This window comes from Lissotriton helveticus, chromosome 10, assembly GCF_964261635.1.
Source record: "Lissotriton helveticus chromosome 10, aLisHel1.1, whole genome shotgun sequence".
In the NCBI taxonomy this organism is placed as follows: Eukaryota; Metazoa; Chordata; class Amphibia; order Caudata; family Salamandridae; genus Lissotriton; species Lissotriton helveticus.
Genome location: NC_136071.1, coordinates 768,265,836 through 768,289,354, shown reverse-complemented (window position 1 = coordinate 768,289,354; position 23,519 = coordinate 768,265,836). Strand labels below are relative to the sequence as shown.

Below are 23,519 nucleotides of genomic sequence, written 5' to 3'. Positions count from 1 at the left end.
TTTTTTAAAGAACCCTAAGATAGTATTTTAAGACTTAAGCATTAACATTGTCATGGAGGAAAAGTCAAATACATACTCATTCAATTTTAATCAGAACCCATATGTAAAATGATCTCCAAAATTGGTTAGTGGTATATTTTTGTCCTCAAAGCACACTCTCCTTTACTTTAATCTGTCATATGTATGAACAGTTTCCCATTCACCAAAGCACCCTTTCCACTATTGTCAAAATGAAAGTGCATTCTTGTAGACAAACACACTGAATGATGTCAAATTCTATGCTGTCAACTATAACTCATATAAGGATGTAGCATTGTATGTCTCTTGAACACAGCCATCACCATCAGCCTCCAGATGTTGCTAATAGCCTACTGGCATGAAGTGCCATTTTAAGGAATTATTGATTAAAAAGCTTTAAAAAATAATTCTTATATAAATGAATATCTTGATTGATGAACACTGGGAACGTATGTCTCTTTTCACTCAATATCAGTGTTAAAGAAATAAGGACCCAGATTCACAAAACGAGTTTGTGAGACACGTTAGTGATAGATTCCTTACCTTAGAATATCTCCAGGCTTCAAACTGGATCTGGAATTTTTTTCTGCTGAGCAGTACCTCTGCGCGCCAGTAGGTGGCGTCCTGCAGCTCTGCGTCCGTCACTGGGGTCGTAGGCGCCGAGATGATGTCACGGACAGTACTTAGGCGCCACCCATGCGCGCTGACGTCAGTTCTTTTTCCGCGCTGATCCGGATTGAGCGCGTACCTCTGTCATTTTTTGACCACTTTTTGAGACTTTTGTCTCCTCATCTTGTCTCCTGGTGCACGTAGGGATGCCAACTTTAAGTCTTGTGGGTTGTGCTGCCGTAATATGTCGGTGGCGGACCCCCATGATGTCTGCCTCTACTGCCTGGAGACCAACCATGGCTCCCGGGACTGTTGAGACTATCGAGCCATGGCCCGAAGGCCTTGCGGGAGCGGCGCCGGAAGTTGCTGGAGGCCGGCACTCCTCTCACCGCCGCTCTGGGTCTAGAGGCCGTTCGCGGGACCGCTCGTTGGACCGGAACCGTCGCTCCTCGGGCTCTAAGTCTTCACCTTCAGATTCCGGTAAGCGACGCCAGAAAAAGAAGTCTAAGAAGCGTGTTCACTCTCCGACATCCCCCTGTCGCTCCTCGGAGGCGGATGAGGGGGACAAGGGCTCCGCCCCAGGGGCTCCTCCGGAGCCTGGGAGTCTCGCTGCCTACCTGCCATGCCCGGGTCCTTCGGCGACTCCTGAACAGATGCAAAAGTTTCTTGCTGCCTTTGACCGCCTTTTTAGGCCTCGGGCTCCCGCCGGCGCGCCTGTGGCCCCGCGGTCCCCTGTCCAGATCTTGTAGGTCCGGCAGTTTCGCCTTTGGCGCCAGCCTTTGAGCCACTGGATGCAGCGCCGCTGGCTCTGGCCCTGGCCCTGCCCTTGGCTCCAGACCCTGCGCCGCACAGAGTGCCTTTTATCCCGCCCCTGCCCCGGTTCCCGGACCATTTTGTTCCAGCCTGGGATCCTCATTGGGATGGATTGGGTAGATGACCTTCAAGATGCGGGTGAACTTGTGACCCAGGGTTTGCCTCCCCTCTGCCTACTATGGAGGAGGGCACTTCCTACACTATAGTGTTACGTCGGGCTGCGGTGGCTCTCCATCTCGACCTCCCTACGGTGGCCCTTAAGACCAACCTCCTTACGGAGGTGCTCCAGACTGCATCTACGTCGTTGGAGCCTATGCTCTATTTCAATGAGGCCCTTACCGAAGTCCTCTTTGCACTTGGTTGCGGCTGGCCTCGGGTGCGCCAGTGGATAAGAACGTCGCTAGGCGTCATCGCCCACCGCCTGGTGATCCTACCTTCTTGACCACTCACCCTACGCCTGAGAGCCTGGTCATTCAGGCCTCGACTTTGCAGAGTGCCTTTCCCACGGCTCCGCCAGATAAGGACTCTAAGCGGCTGGACCAATATGGCAAGAGGTTGTTCTCCTCTGCCAGCTTGGGATTGCGGTCGGTTAACACCGCCTGCTTGTTGGCCCGTTACTCACACGCGGTGTGAGATTCGGCAGCCGAGGTCTTGCCTCAATGTTCTGAAGAGGTCCAGGCTGTCCTTTCTCGAGCGGTTGCGGAGGGCAAGGATGCGGCCAAGTTTGCGATCAGGTGTGGTCTGAACACTGCTGATTCGTTGGGTTCGCCCGATGTCCAGAGCTCGATCATGGATATGCCCTTTGATGGCTCCTGCCTCTTTGGTGACAAGGCTGACAGTGCCCTGGAGCGCTTTAAAGACTTGCGGGCCACGGCCAAGTCTTTGGGTCTTTCCACAAAGAGCACCGCCACGTCTGGGTTTCGTTGCTTTCGTGGACAAGGTAAGAACACCCAAGCACACTCCTCCACTAAGCCTGTGGTTTCCGCAGGGGCAGGTCTGGTAACCAGCGAGCGGGTCAGTCCACTTCCACCCCGCTGCTTCCGCCTGTAAGCCTTCCTAATACGAGCTTCATGGAGCACCCCACGCCGGTGGGTGGCAGGGCACGACACCACCTCCACCACTGGCACGAAATTACCTCGGACAAGTGAGTGCTGCAGATAATGTGCCACGGTTACTCGCTCCCCTTTCTTCCCCCCACCCAGCCATGCCACCTCGGTTCCACCGGCTGTCGGGGGATCATTTGACTCTCCTCCGTAAGGAAGTTACGGCCCTCCTGGCCAAAGGGCCTTCGAGCGCGTTCCCGGTCAGGAAGTAGGGAACGGTTGTTATTCCCACTACATCCTGGTCCCCAAGAAGGACAAGGGGGGGCCTGCGCCCCATCTTGAACCTCCGGAACGTAAATCGCTTCCTCCGGAAGGAGAAGTTCAAGATGCTGGCTCTGGCTCAGGTCCTGACTGCCCTGGAGACTGGATGGTGGCGTTTGACTTGCATGACGCTTATTTTCACATCCCCGTCCTGCGGGCCCACCGGCGCTACCTGCAGTTCACGGTAGGCCAGGAGCATTTTCAGTTTGCTGTGCTCCCCTTCGGCCTTCCCAGTGCCCCTCGGGTTTTCACGAAGGTGATGGCGGTGGTCGCAGCTCATCTGCGCACGTCACGGGTGTCCGTCTTCCCTACCTCGACGACTGGCTGTTGAAGGCGGGCTTGCCCCAGGCAGTCGTCTCCCACCTTCAGACTACGGCCGACCTCCTGCATTTGCTGGGGTTCTCCATCAACGTTCCGAAGTCGCACCTGAGCCCCTCTCAGAAGCTCCCTTTCATCGGAGCAGTTCTGGATTCAACACTGTTTCGGGTTTATCTTCCCGAGCAGCAAGTCCGGGATATTCAGGCTATGATTCCACTCTTTCAGCCTCTATCCCGGGTTTCAGTCAGGATGACCCTCCGGCTTCTGGGCCTGATGGCCTCCTGCATCCTGCTGGTGACACATGCAAGGTGGTATATGCGCGCTCTGCAGTGGGACCCGAAGTTCCAGTGGGCACGGCAACAGGGCAACCTGGCGGATCACGTACAGATCTCGGAGGGCGCTGCGTGACAATTGCAGTGGTGGCTCACAAATCGCGATTCGGTCACTGGCAGATCCCTCTCCCTTCCCCAACCGGAGCACACAGTGGTGACAGATGCGTCACTCCTGGGATGGAGAGGCCACATGGGAGAGGCGGAGATCAGAGGCCTCTGGTCTCCGGCGGAGTCCCGGCTCCATATCAACCTTCTGGAGCTGCAGGCGATCCGGCTTGCACTGAAGGCATTCCTTCCCTCTGTCCGGGGAAGTGTAGTGCAGGCCTTCACGGACAACACCACCGCCATGTGGTATTGCAACAAACAAGGCAGGGCGGGGTGGTTTCTGCTGTGACTATCTCATCGCTGCTGTGAGAGGTCGCTCCCCTGGCTCCCTGCGTGTACTGGTATCGTTGTGTTGCGCTTGAGATCTGCATTTGTATCTTGTAACGTTATATCTGCACTGTGACTCTCTCGGTGGGCTGCGCTTGAGATCTGGCATTTTAACCTGCTGCGCGTTTATTGCACTTTGACTGCTGGGACGTTAAATATTAAAGTCTGCCTCACACCTTCATATTACAATTAACTGCTGCGCACTCACTCTCATTGTGCCTTAGTTTACTCTTCTCTGGCGCTTTGCTGATAGTGCTTGACCATCCGCCGCCATTTCGTTGTTGTTGTTGTTTTCACGGCAAGACCGTCCTTTAGAGCACGCCCCGCCTCCCAGCTGAGCCTCCCTCGCCCCTCCCCTTCCACCCACTTATGTCAGATGCTCTTGCGCGCAGCGTACACGCGCAGCGACCGCGCCCCAGTCGCGCCAAAGGTAAGCCCGTCTACGCCCGTCCGCGCCTGGAACGCGCCCAGCGCCCGTCCCCCTGCTCTATGCCGCTCCCAACCCCCCAGAGTAACTTATGATGCCGCTACTCTCCTCGCCCTCAACGCCGGACGCACCCCACTTTGCTGCGAAGCTACCCCAGGACGTACTCACGGCCCTTTCTCCTGCCTCTCCTGTAAGTTCAACTGCGTCAGGACCCTCACCAAACACACTTCCTCCACACACAGCTCCGAACCCAACGACTTGAAATGCATCCTACTGAACACCCGCTTGGTCCACAGACATGCAACCGAACTCTGGGACCTAATCGACACTGCGTCACCTGACATCGCCTTCCTTACTGAAACATGGATGAATGCATCTTCTGCCCCCGACATCGCCATAGCCATACCGGACACTTACAAGATCATTCGAAAAGACCGCACCAATAAAAAAACTGGAGGAGGCATCGCCATCGTCCATAGAAACACCATCAAAATTACAACCAGCTCTTGCAACCGCCGAACACCTCCACTTTCAGATCCACACAGACCCCAGGACCACACTTAGAGGAACACTCATTTACAGGCCCCCAGGCACCCGATCCCAATTCAGTGACGACATCACTGACTTCGTCAGCCCGCAAGCCCTTGCCTCCGAGAACTACATTCTTCTAGGAGACCTCAACTACCACCTTGACAACATTCACGACAACAACACCACCACCCTTCTGGACAACCTGTCCAATCTCGGACTCAAACAACTTGTTGACACCCCCACTCACATAGCCGGACACACGCTCGACCCTATCTTCACCTCCAGCAAGCACATCTCCTTCGATCATACTACAGCCCTCCACTGGACGGATCATAGCTGTGTTCACTTCAGATACAAAACAACCCTGACCCACAACAGTCTACAACCCATTCCCCGAAGAAAATGGAACAAAATCTCCACCGAACAACTCCTCACATCACTCAGCCAAAACATTCCCACCCTGCCAACGGACCCAGACCTAGCGGCCACCAACCTCAGGCAATGGATTACCCACAGTGCGGACGAACTAGCACCCCTGAAAAAACACCAATCGAAATCATCCAGCAAAAAAGCTCCCTGGTTCAATGATGACCTTAAAAAATCCAAGAAGACTTGCCGCACCCTGGAGAAGAATTGGAGAAAAGAACCAACCTCAGACAACATGGACTCCCTCAAGACAGCCACCCGCAAACACCACCAACTGATCCGATCCGCTAAGAAATCAGCACTTAAGAACCGTCTCGACAACAATTCTCATAACAGCAAGGAACTCTTCAATATCGTCAAAGAATTCACCAACCCTCCTGCAGCATCCAACGACATTACTAACTCCCAAGACCTCTGCGATGCGCTATCCTCCTTCTTCTACAACAAAATTGCCGACACCCACAACAGCTTCAAGAATACTCCCAATGACCAAGTCACCCCACCCACTTCAGATCCCACCCCTCCAACTAACTACCTCAACTCCTGGAACCCAATCACCATTGAAGACACCATTCGCCTCATGAACTCAATCCACTCTGGCTCACCTTCTGACCCCTGCCCCCACTTCATCTTCAACAAAGCTGACTCCATCATCGCTCCCCAACTCCGCGATGTCATCAACTGCTCCTTCGACTCCGCCACCTTTCCAGAAATATGGAAACACGCCAAACTCAGCGCCCTTCTGAAAAAACCAACAGCAGACCCCTCAGATCTGAAAAACTACCGACCCATTTCCCTACTCCCTTTCCCGGCAAAAGTCATCGAGAAAGCCGTCAATAGCCAACTAGCTGCCTTCCTTGAATCCAACAACTCCCTGGATCCCTCACAGAACGGCTTTCGAGCCAAACACAGCACCGAAACCGCCCTCATTGCAGCGACCGACGACATGCGAGCACTCCTGGACAACGGTGAAACAGTGGCCCTCATTCTACTCGACCTCTCCGCCGCCTTCGACACTGTCTGTCACAACACCCTCATACAACGCCTCAACAACATCGGCATACAAGGAAAAGCCTTGGACTGGATCATCTCATTCCTAGCCGGGAGAACACAGAGAGTCCGACTCCCCCCATTCTACTCAGAGCCCACCGAAGTCATCTGCGGCGTACCTCAAGGCTCTTCACTCAGTCCCACCCTCTTCAACGTCTACATGAGTCCCCTCGCCTCCATCGCACGTCAACACAACCTCAACATCATCTCCTACGCCGACGACACCCAGCTAATCCTTTCCCTCACCAAAGAAAACCCAGAAACTGTGGAACACCCTCCCCCAACATATCAGGCAAAGCCCCTCCCTCTTCCAGTTTCGTAAACAACTAAAAACTTGGCTCTTTGAGCAATAATTTTCCACCATGTTTTCCAGTTCCCCCAATGAAAATAAGGGCAGTTTTAGCGCCGAGACGCCTACGGGTATTTGTTGCGCTTTAGAAATGTCAAAAATAAATAAAAATAAATAAATAAAGACCCCAACACCGCCAAAAACAACCTTCACGAAGGTATGAAAGAAGTAGCCGAATGGATGAAACAGAGCCGCTTAAAACTCAACTCAGACAAGACGGAGGTGCTCATCCTAGGATCCTCCCCCTCAGCTTGGGACGACTCCTGGTGGCCTTCCGCTTTGGGATCTGCGCCCACACCCACAGACCATGCACGTAACCTTGGCTTCATTCTAGACTCCTCCCTCTCAATGTCCAGACAAGTCAACGCCGTATCGTCCTCCTGCTTCAACGTCCTTCGCATTCTCAAAAAGATCTTCCGCTGGATCCCCCTCGAAACAAGAAAGACTGTCACCCATGCACTGGTCACGAGTCGACTGGACTATGGCAACACACTCTACGCCGGAATCACAACAAAATTGCAGAAAAAACTCCAGCGCATCCAAAACGCATCAGCGAGACTCATAATAGACATCCCGCGCCAAGAGCACATCACCGGTCACTTAAAAAACCTCCACTGGCTTCCCGTCAACAAAAGAATTACTTTCCGCCTTCTTACCCACGCACACAAGTCCCTTTATAATCTAGGACCAGAATGCCTCAACACCCGACTGTCCTTCTACTATCCCACCCGCCAACTAAGATCATCCAATCAAGCCCTCGCCGCAGTCCCGCACATCCGAAAAACCACCATGGGTGGCAGATCCTTCTCCTTCCTGGCTGCCAAGACCTGGAACTCACTCCCCACCCACCTCCGCCTTACTCAGAATCACATCTCCTTCAGAAAAGAACTGAAAACATGGCTATTCGATAAAAAGTAAACCCCTCCCTCCAGCGCCTTGAGACCCTCTGGGTGAGTAGTGCGCTTTATAAATGCCTGAACTTGAACTTGAACTTTAGTGTAATCCTGTTCGCAGACCCACCACCGGGGTTGGTATTGCTGGGGTATCTATTCTAAGGTAAGGAATCTATCACTAACGTTCCTCTTTCAGATGCACAAGATACTTACTTGTGTAACAATATATATGTAAGTGACATTAGTTAGTGATAGATTCCTTACCGCCCCGCCCATCGTCCCCGTTATGCGAACTGATTACTAGGGTTAAGGTCATCCCTTTTAGGGCCCTAGTTTTATGCACCAATTGTTAGTATCTTGTATGGCTCTGCATTTGGCGCGGAATAGTTTTTATTAATTTTATTTTTATTTATTTGAGTTTTATATAGCGCTGGCTAGACCCGGAGGTATCAGAGCCCTTTACATGAGGATCGGAGTTACAGGCAAACAGGTTATTTTTTTTTTTTTTTATTTTTTTTTTTGGATTATAAACTTTTATTAACATCCAAGCATTCATACACGGCAGTGCGCCTACAACCATACAAGGCCGGCAGCGATACACCTGTAGCAGGGCATTACGAGGCAGTGAACTCCCATATCCAGGGAGTGTAGCGAAGTTCAATCAATAGCTAATACACACAAGATAAAAGACATTAATCTCAAACCAGTACCTGAGGGGGGTAAAGGAGGATAATATACAATCACGCATGCGTAATAGGACAGAACAGAGTCAGGAGAATACAGCCGTAGTCTGGAATGTAGGGGGATAGAGGCATTTCATATTAGTGAAAGAACAATGCAGTTCCATCAGAGGCTGGGATGCAGGTAGGTAGAAAAAGCAGAGTAGGCAGGGAGGCCAAGTCCATGCAGTGGCGCCAAACAGTACCTGTGGAGGGAGAACATTGATGCAAGACATGCTACCAACATTTCAAAGGCAATGCAGCAAACCAGAAATATATAGCTTTTTTTTGGAGAGAGGATTCGATATCGGGTACATCCCAAACACTGTAACAGGCCTCCAATAGATTTTTCCCTGCCCAGGCCAAACGGTGTGAAATGAAAATAGGTAATTCAAATAGTCTGTGCATGTGTTGTGGCAATATTTTCAGCGTCTTCCGCCCCCTGTGATGTGTCAGCGATAAGGTAGGCCTGCAGGGGACCCCAAATGTCCGCTGGTCTCGAGCGCAATGGTACCAGTTCTGAAAACACATGGTACTGTTCCTGACAGTATATCATATCATGCAGCCAAGCCTTAAACTTAGGAGCACGACCTCGGCCCCATCTACATGCCAAGTGTCTCCGAGCCAACAGTAGCGCTACATTAGTGAACTTCCGAACCGTCCTTGCTATCTGCGCTGTATGGCCCAGAAGGAATAACATCGGGTCTGGGGTTAATGCAGTACCTATCATGTGGGACAGGCCCTCACAGACCAGTGTCCAGTAGTCCTGTACTTGCGGGCAGGTCCATGATAGATGGAAGAAGTCCGCTCCTTCCCGACCACATCTCTCACATCTGTCTGAATCGGCAAGCCCGAACCGGAATTTCCGAGCCGGTGTGTAGTACACCCTATGGAGGAATTTATAATGGATGATTTTAAAGCGGCAGCTAGACATCACCTCTCCTGACAATTCGCAGCAGTACCGCCATTGGGCATCAGTGATTTCCCTCCCGAAATCACCTGCCCAGTGCCCTCTAGCCGCACTAGTTACTACTGGTAATTCCTCCCGAATGCATTTGTACAATTTAGAAACCAGGTGTGCGCCATCAGGGCTGCTCAACACCACAGTGAGAGGGGCTAAGCTGGGGGGTTCATGAGGATAATCAGGTAATAAGGCTTTCAGGCCTTCTCTGAGTCGTAAGTAGTAGAAGAGTTCCAGTGGGGTATGTTCGCCATCTCCAAAGAAGTCATCTCGAGATCGGAACTTCCCATCTCGGAACAGGTCCCCCCATACCCCAACCCCCAACCTCTTGCACATTCGGCGGAATCCTACCTCCCGCAAGAGAGTCACCTGTGGGTGGTAGGATAGTGGCATACGAGTCGAATACAGCAATGGGGTTCGTAATCTCGCCCCTATCTTGCGCCACGCCTCTATTGTACAGGACACAGTGTTGGAATGCATCTCCAGCGTGGCTGTGGGGGCATGCACCACTCCCTCCAGTGGCAGCGGGTGCGCAATCCAGTCCTCCGCTGCCACCTGTGGCATGAAAGCAGTTGGGCGTAGCCAATGATAGAGGTAGTGGGCCTGTGCACTTAAGTAGTATGTTTCGAAGTCTGGGACATCGAAGCCCCCTGCTCCATAGGGTTGTGTCAAGATTGCCCAGCGGAGCCTAGCCTGCCTCCCCCCCCACACCAGTCGGATAAGCTCCGAGCGTAAGGTTTTAAAAAAAAATGCGCCAGGGTGATAGGGAATATTGAGGAACATATACAAGAATCGCGGTAGTACCACCATCTTGACTAGGGAGATTCTCGCCGCCATAGACAAGGGCAGTTTAATCCACCGTGTCACCGAGTCCGTCAATTTGGAGATGGCTACTCCGTAATTCATTCGCAATGTCTCCTCTTTGTCTCTGGAGATCTGGATCCCCAGGTAGCGGAGTTCCGAAGTGCACCACTCGAGCGGGTAATCTAGTGGGAATTCGGTAACCGCCGGTGTCAGCGGGAAGAGCTGGGATTTGCTCCAGTTGATAGAGACACCTGAAAGGCATCCAAAGGTAACAAATTCCCGCAACAGCGAGTTGAGATTAGCCTGGGGGTCCTTAACGTAAAGTGTGACATCATCGGCATACAATGATATTGAGAGTTGGCGCTGAAAACAATTGAAGGCGCTGGGCTTGTGGAGCTGTCGGATGCGACAGGCCAGTGGTTCAATGGCCATCGCGAAAAGTAACGGGGAAAGGGGGCATCCCTGTCGAGTCCCTCTCGTGATCGCGAAGGCGGCAGTAAGTTGTCCATTCGCAAATACTCTCGCCATTGGAGAGGTATAGAGCAACCGTACCCAGGCCACAAAAACCGGGGGGAATCCCATCTTCCGCAGGATTGCGAATAGAAATCCCCATTCCACAGAGTCGAATGCCTTTGAGGCATCCAAAAAAACCCCAGCAAGGGGAATCTCCGGATGAACAGTTTGAATGAGGGAGAATACCGTGCGGAGGTTATGTGACGTGGATCTCGTGGGGACAAAGCCGGACTGATCTGGTAAGATAATCGTGGTCATAAGTAAGGAAAGCCTGGTCGCAAGGATCTTCGCAAGAATTTTGGCATCGCAGTTCAATAAAGATAAAGGGCGATATGAGTCGCATTGGGTGGCAATCTTCCCAGGTTTAAGCAAAGAAGTAATAATGACTTCTCGCATCGATCTCGGGAGTACCCCTACTTCCATGGCATCATTGAAGACTTCACGTAGCACCGGAGCCATAATCTCCACGTAGCATTTATAAAATTCCGCGGGGAGACCATCATGACCCGGCGCCTTCCCGTTGCTCAGGGACATGATGGCATCTCGTATCTCTTCCAACTCGAGTGGCGCCCCCAGAAACCGTCGGTGGACATCGCTAATCCAGCAAAGTGCTATATCCCCCAGATATCCGTCCAGGTCAAATTCCCCAGCTGCCCGCGAGGTGTACAACTGTTCATAGTGTGTCTGGAGTGTGTTGAGTATGCCATCGTTGTCTCTGTGTACCGTCCCATCCGCTGCAGTTAACTCCAAAATAGTGTTCGAACCTCGCTCCAGCCTCACAGCCATAGCTAACGCCTTACCCGGTCTCCCTCCCTCATTATAAGCACGGGCACGCCAGTGTTTTCCCTTAAAGTGTACTTCCCTCTGTGCTTCCGCTTCGTACTCTGATAGTTTCGCTCTGAACTCACTGTGCGTCTCCCCATCTAACCCCTGTACCATACGAGTTTCTAAAGTTCGAAGCTCTTCTTCCAATCTATGCAGCGTTCGTTGTATATCTTTGAGCACCCCTGAGCTCTTGGCTATACACCACCCTCGCACCGTGACCTTAAAAGCTTCCCACACTATTTCCACACTATCCACCGTGTCTTTGTTACGGGGGAAGAAATCTGCTATGTCAGTTCTAAGTTCTTCGCAGAAGACAGTGTCAATCAGGATGCTGGGATGGAGCCGCCAGGGTGGTCGGGGTTTGTGAAAGCCAGGTATATCCAAAGACAGGAAAACGGGGCAGTGATCAGAGTGTGTTCTAGGTAAATGCCGAGTGGCAAGAATGTTCGGGGCCAAACCCCGGGACACAAAGATGTAGTCTAGCCGTGCCCACGTGCCCGTGTAGGAGGTAAAGTGTGTGCCCTCCAGCAATTCAGGGTGTAAGTGCCTCCAACTATCGATCAGCCCCCCCTCATCAACTATCCCTTCAAGGGCCTCCCTCGCTTTAGTATGGTATGTGGAACAGCCATCTGCTCTGTCCACTCTCGGGTGTAAGGCCACGTTGAAATCCCCGCCCCACACCATGTATTTGGAGCCTATATCCAATATACCCCCCCAGAGGCGGTGGAAAAAATGAGGGTCGTCAACATTGGGTGCATAGCAGTTGGCAATAGTGACCGTTTCCCCTCCCAACCTCCCCCAGACAATGACAAATCTACCGTCTTTATCAATTTGTTGCCCCTGTAACGTGAATGGGAGATTTCGGTGAATAAGAATGGCAGTACCTCTAGCATATGAGGAGAAACTTGAGAAAGCCCTCACTCCCGCCCATTTCGCACCAAATGTAGGGGCTGTAGTTGGGGGAATATGAGTCTCCTGCAACATAATCACTTGTACATCATGCCTGTCCCAATAGGCCAACAATTGTCTACATTTACGCGCATCTTTCAGCCCCCGCACATTCCAGGATAGGAAATTACAACGAGTATCTGGTCTTGCGCCCATACTGGTGTAGCAAGCTAAGCTGCAATAATGTGTAGTGTGAGCCCCCCAATCGCAAATCGAAAAGAGGCATAATCCAATTCGTTGCCCTCTGAAAGTGGACTGTGGCATTTTGCTCGTGTATCAGAACTTCATACAAGACATGAATCAACCAAACATTCCCCCAAGCTCTCCCCCCCTCCTCCCACAGAGGCAACCCCAACCCGCCAGTGCTAGTTCCCACCCCTTCCCTCCCCATTCCCCTCAACAACCAGGGATAAGAACAATCCCCATTACAACAACAGTAACAGCATGGGTGATACCCGTTAGGGACCATTCTAGGTGGCAACACAACAACCCCTTCTCTCTAGCAGCTGCCCATGGCAGACTAATCCCAGCCGCCAGAAGAGAGGGGGGGTTCCTGACGACACAGTACATTTTCAGCATGTCCTAGGCCTCAGCCCTCGCCCAAGTCGTCATGTAGGGGAGACGGACAGGTCCCAATCACAGACCCCATCCCATTGAGTATTCTATGACAGTACTCACAAATAGGATACCTCACAACACCCAATGGTGTAGATGCAGCGGGGTCAGTGTTCATCATCTTCAAGCTGGTCATCTTCCCGAGCAGAATCCTCCGCCTCCCCCTGGCGCTGGCGAGCCGAGCGTTTTACCTGTTTAATAAAGTCCTCAACCTGTTGCGGATTCGTGAAGAACTTTTGGCGCGCCTGGTGGGTGACCCGTAGTCTAGCTGGGTAGAGTAACGCGTAGTCAATTTGTAGGGCCCGAAGCTTCGCCTTAACGTCCAGAAACTTGCGTCGCTCTTCCTGGACCATGGGCGTGAAGTCAGGATAAAGCGTGAATTCGTTACCATCACACACCAGTTTTTTGGAAGAGCGAGCCGCTCGGAGAGCTGCATCCCGGTCCCTGTAGTTTAGCAGCCGAGCTATGATGGGTCTGGGTTTCATGCCCGGCTTGGGCACCGGCCCCAGGGACCTATGTGCCCTCTCCACTATGAACTGGGGAGAGAAGGCTTCCGGTCCCACTGCTGTCCGCAACAGGTGTTCCACGTATTCCTCCATTCTACCCACATTGGTGGATTCCGGAATTCCAACGACGCGTATGTTATTACGTCGGCTTCTCGCTTCTAAGTCCTCATTCTTGGCCGCTATGGTGCGCAACAGGTTATCCATTCGAGCTAGACGTGTCGTATGTTGCCCAGAGGTGTCCTCGACGTCTGACACTCGCTGTTCCACCTCCGTCAGCCTCCCCTCATGGACCTCCAATTTGTGGACTACAGCATCCATACGAGATGACATCCTGTCCACCTTGTCCGCGATGGTTGCGAAGCCCTGGCGCATTTCACGAAGAAGTTCTTGGGTATCTGTGGAGGTGGACACCTGACTAGCAGAGGGATTGTTGGTCTCCATCCGTTTCTGAGAGTCCGGGCTGTTGCGAGTCAGTTTTTTGGCTGCATCAAAAGTAAGCTTCGGTTGCCTCGTATCAGGTCGTCCCATCCTAGCTGTTCAGCAGTGGCGGGGGAAGCCGCGAGTCGGATGGCAGCAGAGGTCCCACCGTCTCGACAGTCCCGTGGGTCGGCAGATCAAGTCGTGAAGCCCCTACCCACCAGCCGCCTTCCGATATGTAGCAACACCTCCGCACTTGGTAAGGAAGGGGGAATCACAGGCAGCAAATATGTGTTGGCAATGGTCGGTGCCGTAGGATACAACACGCTCCCCAGGCGCAAAAGGCAGCAGTGTCCCGGAGGCACAATGGTGCAGCCGCCCCTCCGTGCGACCCTCAGGGGCCAGACATAACAGTTAAATAAGTGTGCCGTCACAGGACAGGTGGACGTCGTGCAGGAGTATCTGCCAGGCAGGAGGAAGAAGTAGATGTATGGAGGCGCAGGTCCAGAGTGTCAGGGAGCGTGGGAGTGTCACCGCCACTGTATGCTGCGATCAAGGAAGTCCCAAGCAAACACGTTGTAGAGGGCAATAGATTAGCACTCCCAAAGTAGTCCGTGAGGTGTGCGTAAGGTCCTTACAATGCCAGGGCAGGGGGGATATGGCGTATTAGGAAGTTCCAGCCACAGACCCCAGCCAGCAGTCGTCACACCCCACCGTCCCGTCGCAGGACAAGGAGGTGGCGCAGTGGCCGGAGCGGTGGTGATGTCAGTTGGCGGTGATGGGTCTGGGAGTCACCAGTCTCAGGCAGTGTAGATGTCCAGTGGGGGCGGCCGCGCAGCAAGTAGCAAGAAGCCGGGGCTCCAGAGGGTCTAGCGGTATCAGGACAGTCACCCAGATGCAGCCGGCAACCCCGAGGGGGAGATGGTAGAGACAGGATCCAAGCCAGGCTCTTCTGAGCAATCCGTGTAGTGCGCATATGTCCCCCACAATGCCAGGGCGGGAGGATTATATTACAGTAGGATTTGTCCGCTCTAGTCCCCAGCCAGCAGTCCACGCACCCCAGTGTTCAGGCGCAGGGTCAGAACGAAGCGCTATGGCCGGAGCGGTGGTTATGGCCGCCAGCGATGAGACCTCAGGGAAAGGCCATTCATCCGCGGTACAGTCGTCCAGCGGGGGCGGCCCTGCAGCGAGGGTTACGCGAGTCGGGCCCCCAGAGGGTCTGAGGACAGCAGGACACTCACCCAGAGCTGGCCGGTAGTCTTGGTGGGGAGACGGCAGAGGTGGGAGCCGCTCTCCGCAGAGGTATGCCGCGCCGGTCCAGCAGTGACAGGCAGAGAGCCCGCAGCCACCTTCAGGGAGCAGGAAAGACAGGATAGTACCTGCGCTACAGGCAGCGACGTCCCGTGCAGGGAAAATCGGGTCCGCCGTCCTCCCCCGCCGAGTTTTCGTGGTCCTCCGGCGTTTTCGCGCCTTACAGGGCCTAGTTGGCGCCCACCAAGCCCTGGCCTCGCGTCACCAGTCAGGCCGTTCGAGTCCGCTGGTGCCTCCAGCTGCAATCCCCGCTGCCCGTCAGGACGTCTCCACCGGCGGCGCACAGCGTCCAATCCGCTTCAAACTCGCACCGGAGCCTCCGCTGACTTCCTTGAACAAGCGAGGGCAGTTGCAGCCTGATTACATGCCGATAAGAGGATCAATGAGAGGATATCGGTCGCCAGGATGTGGGAGCCTTACAAAGAGGCTGCCATTCACCAGTGCGCCACCTAGCGCCCCCTCACAGGCAAACAGGTTAAATTTGTTCAAGCGCAATCAAAACATAGGAGACAAGGAAAAAAGCAGAGTTACAGAAATTCCATGAGGGGGGATGGGCGAGACAGGGAGATGGGGAGAAACAAAAAATGTTGTGTACAGAACTGGCGTCAGCGTGCATTGGTGGCGCCTAAGTACTCTCCGTAACGTCGTCTCGGCGCTTACGATGCCAGTGACGGACGCGGAGCCGCAGGACGCCACCTACTGGCGCGCAGAGTTACTGCTGAGCAGAAAAACTTTCCGGATCCAGTGTGACGTATTTTAAGGTTCCAATTGGGGGTGGGGTCGCACACTACTCACACACCAGCGGTATCGCCCCTAAGGACTGTGGTAAATGTAGTTACGTGTTCCGCAATGCATCTTCTTTCGATTCTCTGCTGTCTTCGCCATCCCTGGACACGTGTTTCGGGGTATCACCCCTCGTCAGCATGGATAGGCCGTGTTCTGGGGTTGCCGGTGGCTGCCAAATATCTGCCAGGTTTAGTACCACTCAGGCGCGTAGGTGCGGGGTCCCAGGCTCGTCAGCCAACTGCTCGAGGGAGCTTTAACATTACAATTGGGGGTGGGGTCGCACACTACTCACACACCAGCGGTATCGCCCCTAAGGACTGTGGTAAATGTAGTTACATGTTCCGCGATGCATCTTCTTTCGATTCTCTGCTATCTTCGCTGTCTTCGCCATCCCTGGACACGTGTTTCGGGGTATCACCCCTCGTCAGCAGGGATAGGCCGTGTTCTGGGGTTGCCGGTGGCTGCCAAATATCTGCCAGGTTTAGTACCACTGAGGCGCGTAGGTGCGGGGTCCCAGGCTCGTCAGCCAACTGCTCGAGGGAGCTTTAACATTACAATTGGGGGTGGGGTCGCACACGACTCACACACCAGCGGTATCGCCCCTAAGGACTGTGGTAAATGTAGTTTACTGAGCCAACTTAAGCTCCCTTGAGCCGCCGGCTGACAAGCCTGGGACCCCGCACCTACGCGCCAGAGTGGTACTAAACCTGGCAGATATTTGGCAGCCATCGACAACCCCAGAACACGGCCTATCCCTGCTGACGAGGGGTGATACCCCGAAACACGTGTCCAGGAATGGCGAAGATAGCAGAAGATCGAAAGATGATGCATCGCGGAACACGTAACTACTTTAAACAGAGTCCTTAGGGGCGATACCGCCGGTGTGTGAGTAGTGTGCGACCCCACCCCCTTTTTGTAATGTATTTTAAGGTAAGGAATCTATCACTAACTAGTGTCTCTTACAGATATATCGTTACACCAGTAAGTAACTTGTGCATTAAGCTGCCATTCATTCCCTGGCACCAACCCAAGGTAGTTTGGGAATTACATAACATGTGTGTTTCTAAAGTGCACATCCACCTGGAGATTTCTTGGGGCTAACGTAGATTTCCGTTTGTTACCAAACTCAGTATACTCATTTTTTCACTACCAAAGGATTAAAGGTAAAGCAGACCGACAAGGATCTGTGCCAGTGAATGGGGTGTTAATCAAGACAGATCCCTGCAGTATATGTTACTATACTGTCTATAGGTACAAAGCGTAGACGATTACTCACCTACTGTTTCATAGTAGTTAATAATTTAAATGTTCTTTAGTAAAAATACCACAGCAGTACCTGGGTACATTTTTTTGCATAACTGATGAAATGCAATTATCATTATTCACTCTACTCCAAAGCAATAAAGTAGTGTTTTCTGTTTCTCTATTATTCTTTATTCCAGAATTATATGACTGAAGACACCACATCTGAGATGGGCGTGGACCCAGATCGTATAATGCAAACCCATTGCATGGATGGCTCATTTATTAATTCTAGCAAAAAAGTACTAGCAATAGTGATTTTTCCAGGTGGTTCTGAATATCTCACACTGAAATCAACAGCTTCTAAATCTTTACGTACGTATCTATTTAGAGATAGTGGACACTATATTTAAGCTATAATGCTATCTCATAATGACAAAAAGAGGTTCTGAGGTTCTAGTGATATAGTAAAACTCAAAATAAAGTCATCAATACATTTTAAAGAACCCTAAGATAGTATTTTAAGATTATAGCATTTACATTGTCATAGAGGAAAAGTCAATTTAATACTCAATCAGGTTTAATCAAGAACCTGTGTCTGGTTCATTTCCAGAGCCTTACCCTGGGTGTTCCCACGTTGTCACCACCTCCGTCCACAGATCCACTATAGGGCGGATCCTCATCCCTCTGGCCTCCTCCTGAATCAGCGCCCTTTCTGTGGCCCTTGCCCATTTGGTTCACACTATCTATTACTTTAATCTGTGTTATATGTATTGACAGTTTCTCATTCACCAAGCACCCTTTCCACTATCCCTTTTTTTCAAAACAGACTTTATTAAGTTTTCATAAGATGCTCATATACTTCTCATACAGATTCATACACAATACAGTGACCTTGCAACACTTGTCTGATAGTTTTGCCCACAGCATGACTTTGCCTCACCTCGCCTAAACGTGTTTAGTCCGTCAGTCTGTTCAACGCGAGGAGTGAGGCCTTTCCTATAGCAAGAGTCATATCCCAGTTGACCTGAGGTATAGGCCTGCAGGGCTGAATCGTGTTGCTCCTTGCTTATGCAAGCACTGTCAGCATCTATTCTTCAGGGCAAAGAACAAAGAATACCGGCCCCCCCCCTCAAATCAACCCCCCCGGGCCCTCCCCCTCCTGACCCCACCTCCCCCTCCCCTCAGACATGTTGCTTTCCCTAACAGCGTACTTATTGCTCATTATGTGTTCCGAACACTCCATTCGAGTTCTATGACAATAGCCCACATCTCTTCTGAGAGGATACATCCACCTCCTCTATCTCCCCACCTATCCTCTCACCTCACTACCTGCTGCTGCGGTCTCATATAGTAAAGAGGGCGCTCATAGCCGGAAAGATCAGTCATCATCGTCAGTCGGGTTTTTGAGCAGATCTACCATCCCCACCCAGGATCTCACCGAGTCCCACAATTTGTCATTGTCAGTCCTCCGAGCTAGTTGGAGCCGGAGTGTCCCCTCGCAGTTCGCCCACTTTATAAATTCTCGTAGCCAGCGCACAGCGCTAGGGGCCGTGACCGCCTTCCAATGACTAGTGATTTCACGCTTGGCTAGGACTAACCCCAAGTCCAGGAACCTACTGGAGATTTTGTTGCGGGAAGTGTGGGGAAACCAGTGTAACAGGCACACCCCTGGAGTATGCTGCTAGTCCCTCTCCGTCACCTCTGTCAATTTGTCCAGTACCTCTCCCCAATATCCCTCAAGCAATGGACAATCCCAGAACATGTGCATGAATGCTGCCCCTTCCAGTCTGCATCGTGGCAGGTAGCGTGGGAGCCAAAGAACTCATTAATTTTGTGAGGAGTGAGATACGCCCAATGAAACACATAGAATTGGATGAGTTGGAATCTCGCGTTTCGGGAACACTTCCAGGCCCGTTCCATTAGCATTTCCCAGGGTTTATCCTCTATAGGCATTCCCAGGTCAGTCTCCCACTTAGCACGCAGTTCCTCTAGAGGAGTCCAAGCCCTGCATCAGCCTCCGATATAAACACGTCACCGCCTTGATCCTACCTGCGGAGGTGACCACATACTGACAAGGGAGGAAGACCCGTGGTTACTCCAGCCCTTTTTTCCAGTGCTTGCGCACAGCAGCCGTCACGCCGGCGTGTGAGAGAAAGTCCTGAACAGGCAGTTTGTGCCTCTGCATGAGATCTTGAAATGGTAGAAGTGTACCATCTTCGTATAGATCTCCAATGGAGGAGATCCCCTGCTCCTCCCAATCATGTAGCCGCTGCCAGTCCTCTCCGTGGGGGAGCTCCATGCAGAACCACACCGGAATCTCTGGGTCATATGCCGGGCTCCCTCTATTGCGTCGCAGAGCCCTATACCAACATTGCCTCAAGACCCAGAGCTCCCTGGACACCTCCCTTTCACGCACCGGAAGCTGTAACAAAATCCGAATCAAGTGGCGAAGCGCTAGGTCCCTGCCTCTCTGGTCTGCCTCCATTCCCAGCTCCCCTGCCAACCGTTGAGTGAACCATTGGAACTGGGCCGCATGGTAATAAGCCACGAAATCAGGCGCTGCAAATTCCCCTTCCCGTCGTGGGCGCATCATGGTAGGCAGAGCCACTCTCCGTCTTCCCGTTCCCCACAAGAAGCTCGAAACCATGGAGTTGAGTTGGGCGAAGCACTTTCCAGGTATCCAAAACGTCAGGGTAACAAAATAATAAAGTAAACGGGGAGCATTATAATTTTTAGTAATGCCACACGTCCCGCAACCGACAAAGGCAGAGAAGCCCTGAAGTCAAGGTTACTCTTGGTGGTACGCAGGGCCCCCCTATGTTACCCTCAAATAAATCAGTTGCCTCATGGTAAATTCTAACCCCCAGATACGGTAAACAGCTACCCTCCCATCGCACATCGCCCCCTCGGGAGGATCACCACGCTCCCCACGCATCGGGAACAGACAGGTCTTGGCCCAATTGACTTTGAGCCCTTCAACCCGCCCCAGTCTCCAGCAAATCCCGGGCTCCCTGGAGCTCATCAGTAGTATTGGCGAGGAGCATCAATAAATTGTGGGCGTATAGGGCAATATAGTGCATCTGACCCAACCCCTCTGGACCCCTATAATGTCCCCGTGTCGGTGCACAGATCGCCATCGGCTCCATTGCCAGGGCGAACAGGAGGGGACACAGCGGGCAGCCCTGTCTCGTCCCCCTGCCCAGGTCACAAGCAACCGAGATTGCACCCCCCGTCCGAACCCTGGCCGTCGAGCGGGAGTAGAGAATCTTTATCCATGCTACGAACCCCTCACCTAAGCCAAAGGCCCTCAGAACTCGAAACAGGTATGGCCACTCTAGACTATCGAAGGCCTTTTCGATGTCTATGGATAGTACACATGCCTCATTGTCTCCTGCACCCGCTTCATGTAGTAACTGACAAAGCCACCGAATGTTCATGGCCGTGTTTCGGGTAGGGCTGAGCCCAGACTGGTCTCCGTGCACAAGTTGTCATGTGCACCACCAGGCGACTGGCCAAAATACCGCTCAGTATCTTATAATCGATATTTAACATCGCATGGGGTCGAAACGTGGTTCGGTCCCACTCCGGTTTAAGGAGCAGTGCGATCACTGCCTCCCTCGTCGAAGCACGCATATTGCCCACCTGCTTTGAACGGTTATAAAGAGACACCAGCTGCAGAGCCAGCACGTGGATGTAAGTGACGTAGAACTCCGAGGGTTTTATTCTTGCCATACGCTTGATAGCTCTCCTGACCTCGTTCAATTCTACCGATCGACCCAGGTGCTCCGCCTCTGTCGCCTCGATCTTAGGTAACTCTATACGGCCGATTTCGGCTGTTACCGACCGGTAAATGGGTTTTTGGGATGTAGGGGGCCAATTTTACCGATTACCAATTTACCAAATTTACCGAATCGGCAACTTCTAGATGTAGGTGAGACTCTTCTGAGTCCTAAAGGCCTTTCAGATTCGGTATTTTACCACCCAATCCAATTGGGTGGTAAAATACCAAATCCAGGTGTGCATGCACATGTGTGCATGCACACCTATGCCATGTGACAGACAGACATGCCCTAAGGGCATGTCTGTGTGCCACATGGCACACATGCCTGTATTTGGGGTGCTAGAGGGTGTCAAAGTGACACCCCCTGCACCCTTGCTGGAATCGGTATTTACCGAATCTGTAAATACCGATTCGGTAATGCCCATTGATTCCTATGGGCTTCAATGCCCATAGGAATCAATGGGCATTACCGAATCGGTATTTACAGAATCGGTACATACCGAATCTTAACGATTCGGTATTTACCGATTCTGTAATACCTACATCCTCCCCCCCCCCCCTCTATTTTACCACTTCTTAAATACCGAATTGGTAAAATTCGGTATTTAAGAAGTGGTAAAATAAAATTACCTACATCTAGGCCTATATCAAGAAAATCCCCTTCCTCTAGCTCCCTGGGGTCCAATGTACTACGATAAAGGGTGGAATAGTAATCCAGCAATTGTGCGTTAATGGCCTGCTGCCCATAGTGGATCGTCCCCCCCTCTTCCCATATTTCAAGGATCAACGTGCCCCTGCGTGCCGGATTCGCCAGCCAGGCTAGAAGTGTCCCTGACTTATCACGCTCCTCGTGCGCCCGCACCAGGTAGGCCCTGTAGTCGAAACACCTCAGCCGCTCCACCTGCGTTTCTAGCTCTTCCTTTGCCTTCAATAGCCCCTCCTGAATGTCCTCCCGCCCCGGTCTCTTTCTTTCTCCCGGAGCCGTTGTTCTGCCTGCTGCACCTCACTCAATAGAGTTCTACGAGCTCCCACAGCCTCCCCAATGCACCGCCCGCGTATCACCGCTTTGAATGCATCCCACTCATTGTGCAGACCGGAAGAAGAGCCCACGTTGCTCTGGAAGTAGTCCTCTATGGCAGTACCTATGGTGGTTCGGAAGACCTGATCCTCCAAGACCTCCGGCCGGAGTCGCTAATTAGGAATCTCCGTTCTAATTCGAACCCAGTTCAGGGTCACCAGTAGAGGGTTGTGATCAGAAGACGTCCTAGCCAAGTATTCACTCATCGTGATCATTATATGGACATCAGGGGAACACAACACCGCGTCCAGCCTGACGTGTAACTCATGGACTGCGGAAAAATAAGAGTAGTCGTGCTCCCCGGGGTGATGGGCCCTCCAGGAATCTGTAAGCCCCCAGCTGGGCTGCCAGTCCCGCCTGACCTCTGCTAGTCTGCGAGTAGGGGCGTCAGGGAGTGGTGGGTGGGAACGGTCCAGGTCTACATCCGTCACACAATTAAAGTCTCCCCTAGAAGAACAGGACCCGTCAACACCCCCGCCAATGTCTGTGAGAGCTGTGTAAAAAAGGGGGACTGTTCAATATTTGGGGCATATATGCTTCCTAGTGTAATGTCCCGCCCATCCAGTCGCCTTGCGACCACCGTAAACCTTCCCTCTGGATCAATCACCTGTCTCACACACTGAAATGGAATGTCTGCCCGCACCCAAACTAATGTCCCCCTTGCATAAGCCGAGTAAGAGGTGTGAAAGACCTGCCCTCTCCAGCGGCGTTATAATGCCACCCCTTTCGCCTTCGTCAGGTGTGTTTCCTGAAGTAGTGCGATTTGTACTCCCCTGCGTATTAAATAAGCGTGTATTTTGTGTCACCGACACATGGTATGCATCCCCCGTATGTTCCAAGACATAACTTTAAGGCCTATGGAGGTGCCCATGGATCCAACGCATGCATACGCTTGCCTAAACCCCCCGAGCGACATGTCTGACCCTCCCCCAACCCACCCAACTCCCAGACCCGGGACAGACACACAAGAACAGGTTCCCATCCAAATCAAACTGCTCATATCCATAACCGTAACTAGGAGGTAACTCGCAGCTCAAGCTCAATGCCCCCAGAACTCCCCCCACCCCCCTTCCTTGAGAAAAATCTGCATAGCCAGCTAGGACCCCGGCAGACTTGGAACGCCACAACCTGCCTTACTGGCCCACATCAGAGCGACCCCCAATACCAGTAATTGCAACTACCCTTACAGCAAATGCCCCACATATCCTCAATGGCCCCATCAACCAAACATCCCATCAGCTGTTTGTGGGGTGACATTCTGTAGCTCCATGTCGGAGAGTTCTTGAGCACTTCCAGATCCCGGGCTCCCTGTTCCACTCTTCTCCGCGTCGGTATCAGTAACCGCCGGGCTGACCACCCCTCGGCTGATGGGCGTCACCGCCCTGTCTCGCTCATGCTGCTGCACCATCGGGGAAGTGGGCCGCCCCCTCGGTGGAGTAGTCACCTGT

General features: G+C 52.4%; 1 protein-coding gene across 20 annotated transcripts in view; it reads left to right on the top strand.

The window, feature by feature from the left end:
- The window catches only part of LOC144784508 (uncharacterized), a 416,096-nt gene that overhangs the window by 268,056 nt on the left and 124,521 nt on the right, over nt 1-23,519 (top strand). For all 20 annotated transcript variants that reach the window (XR_013601663.1, XR_013601658.1, XR_013601662.1 and 17 more), the window contains one exon: nt 17,410-17,584. The gene's annotated coding sequence lies outside the window, so the exon portion shown is untranslated. The remainder of the gene's footprint in view (nt 1-17,409; nt 17,585-23,519) is intronic.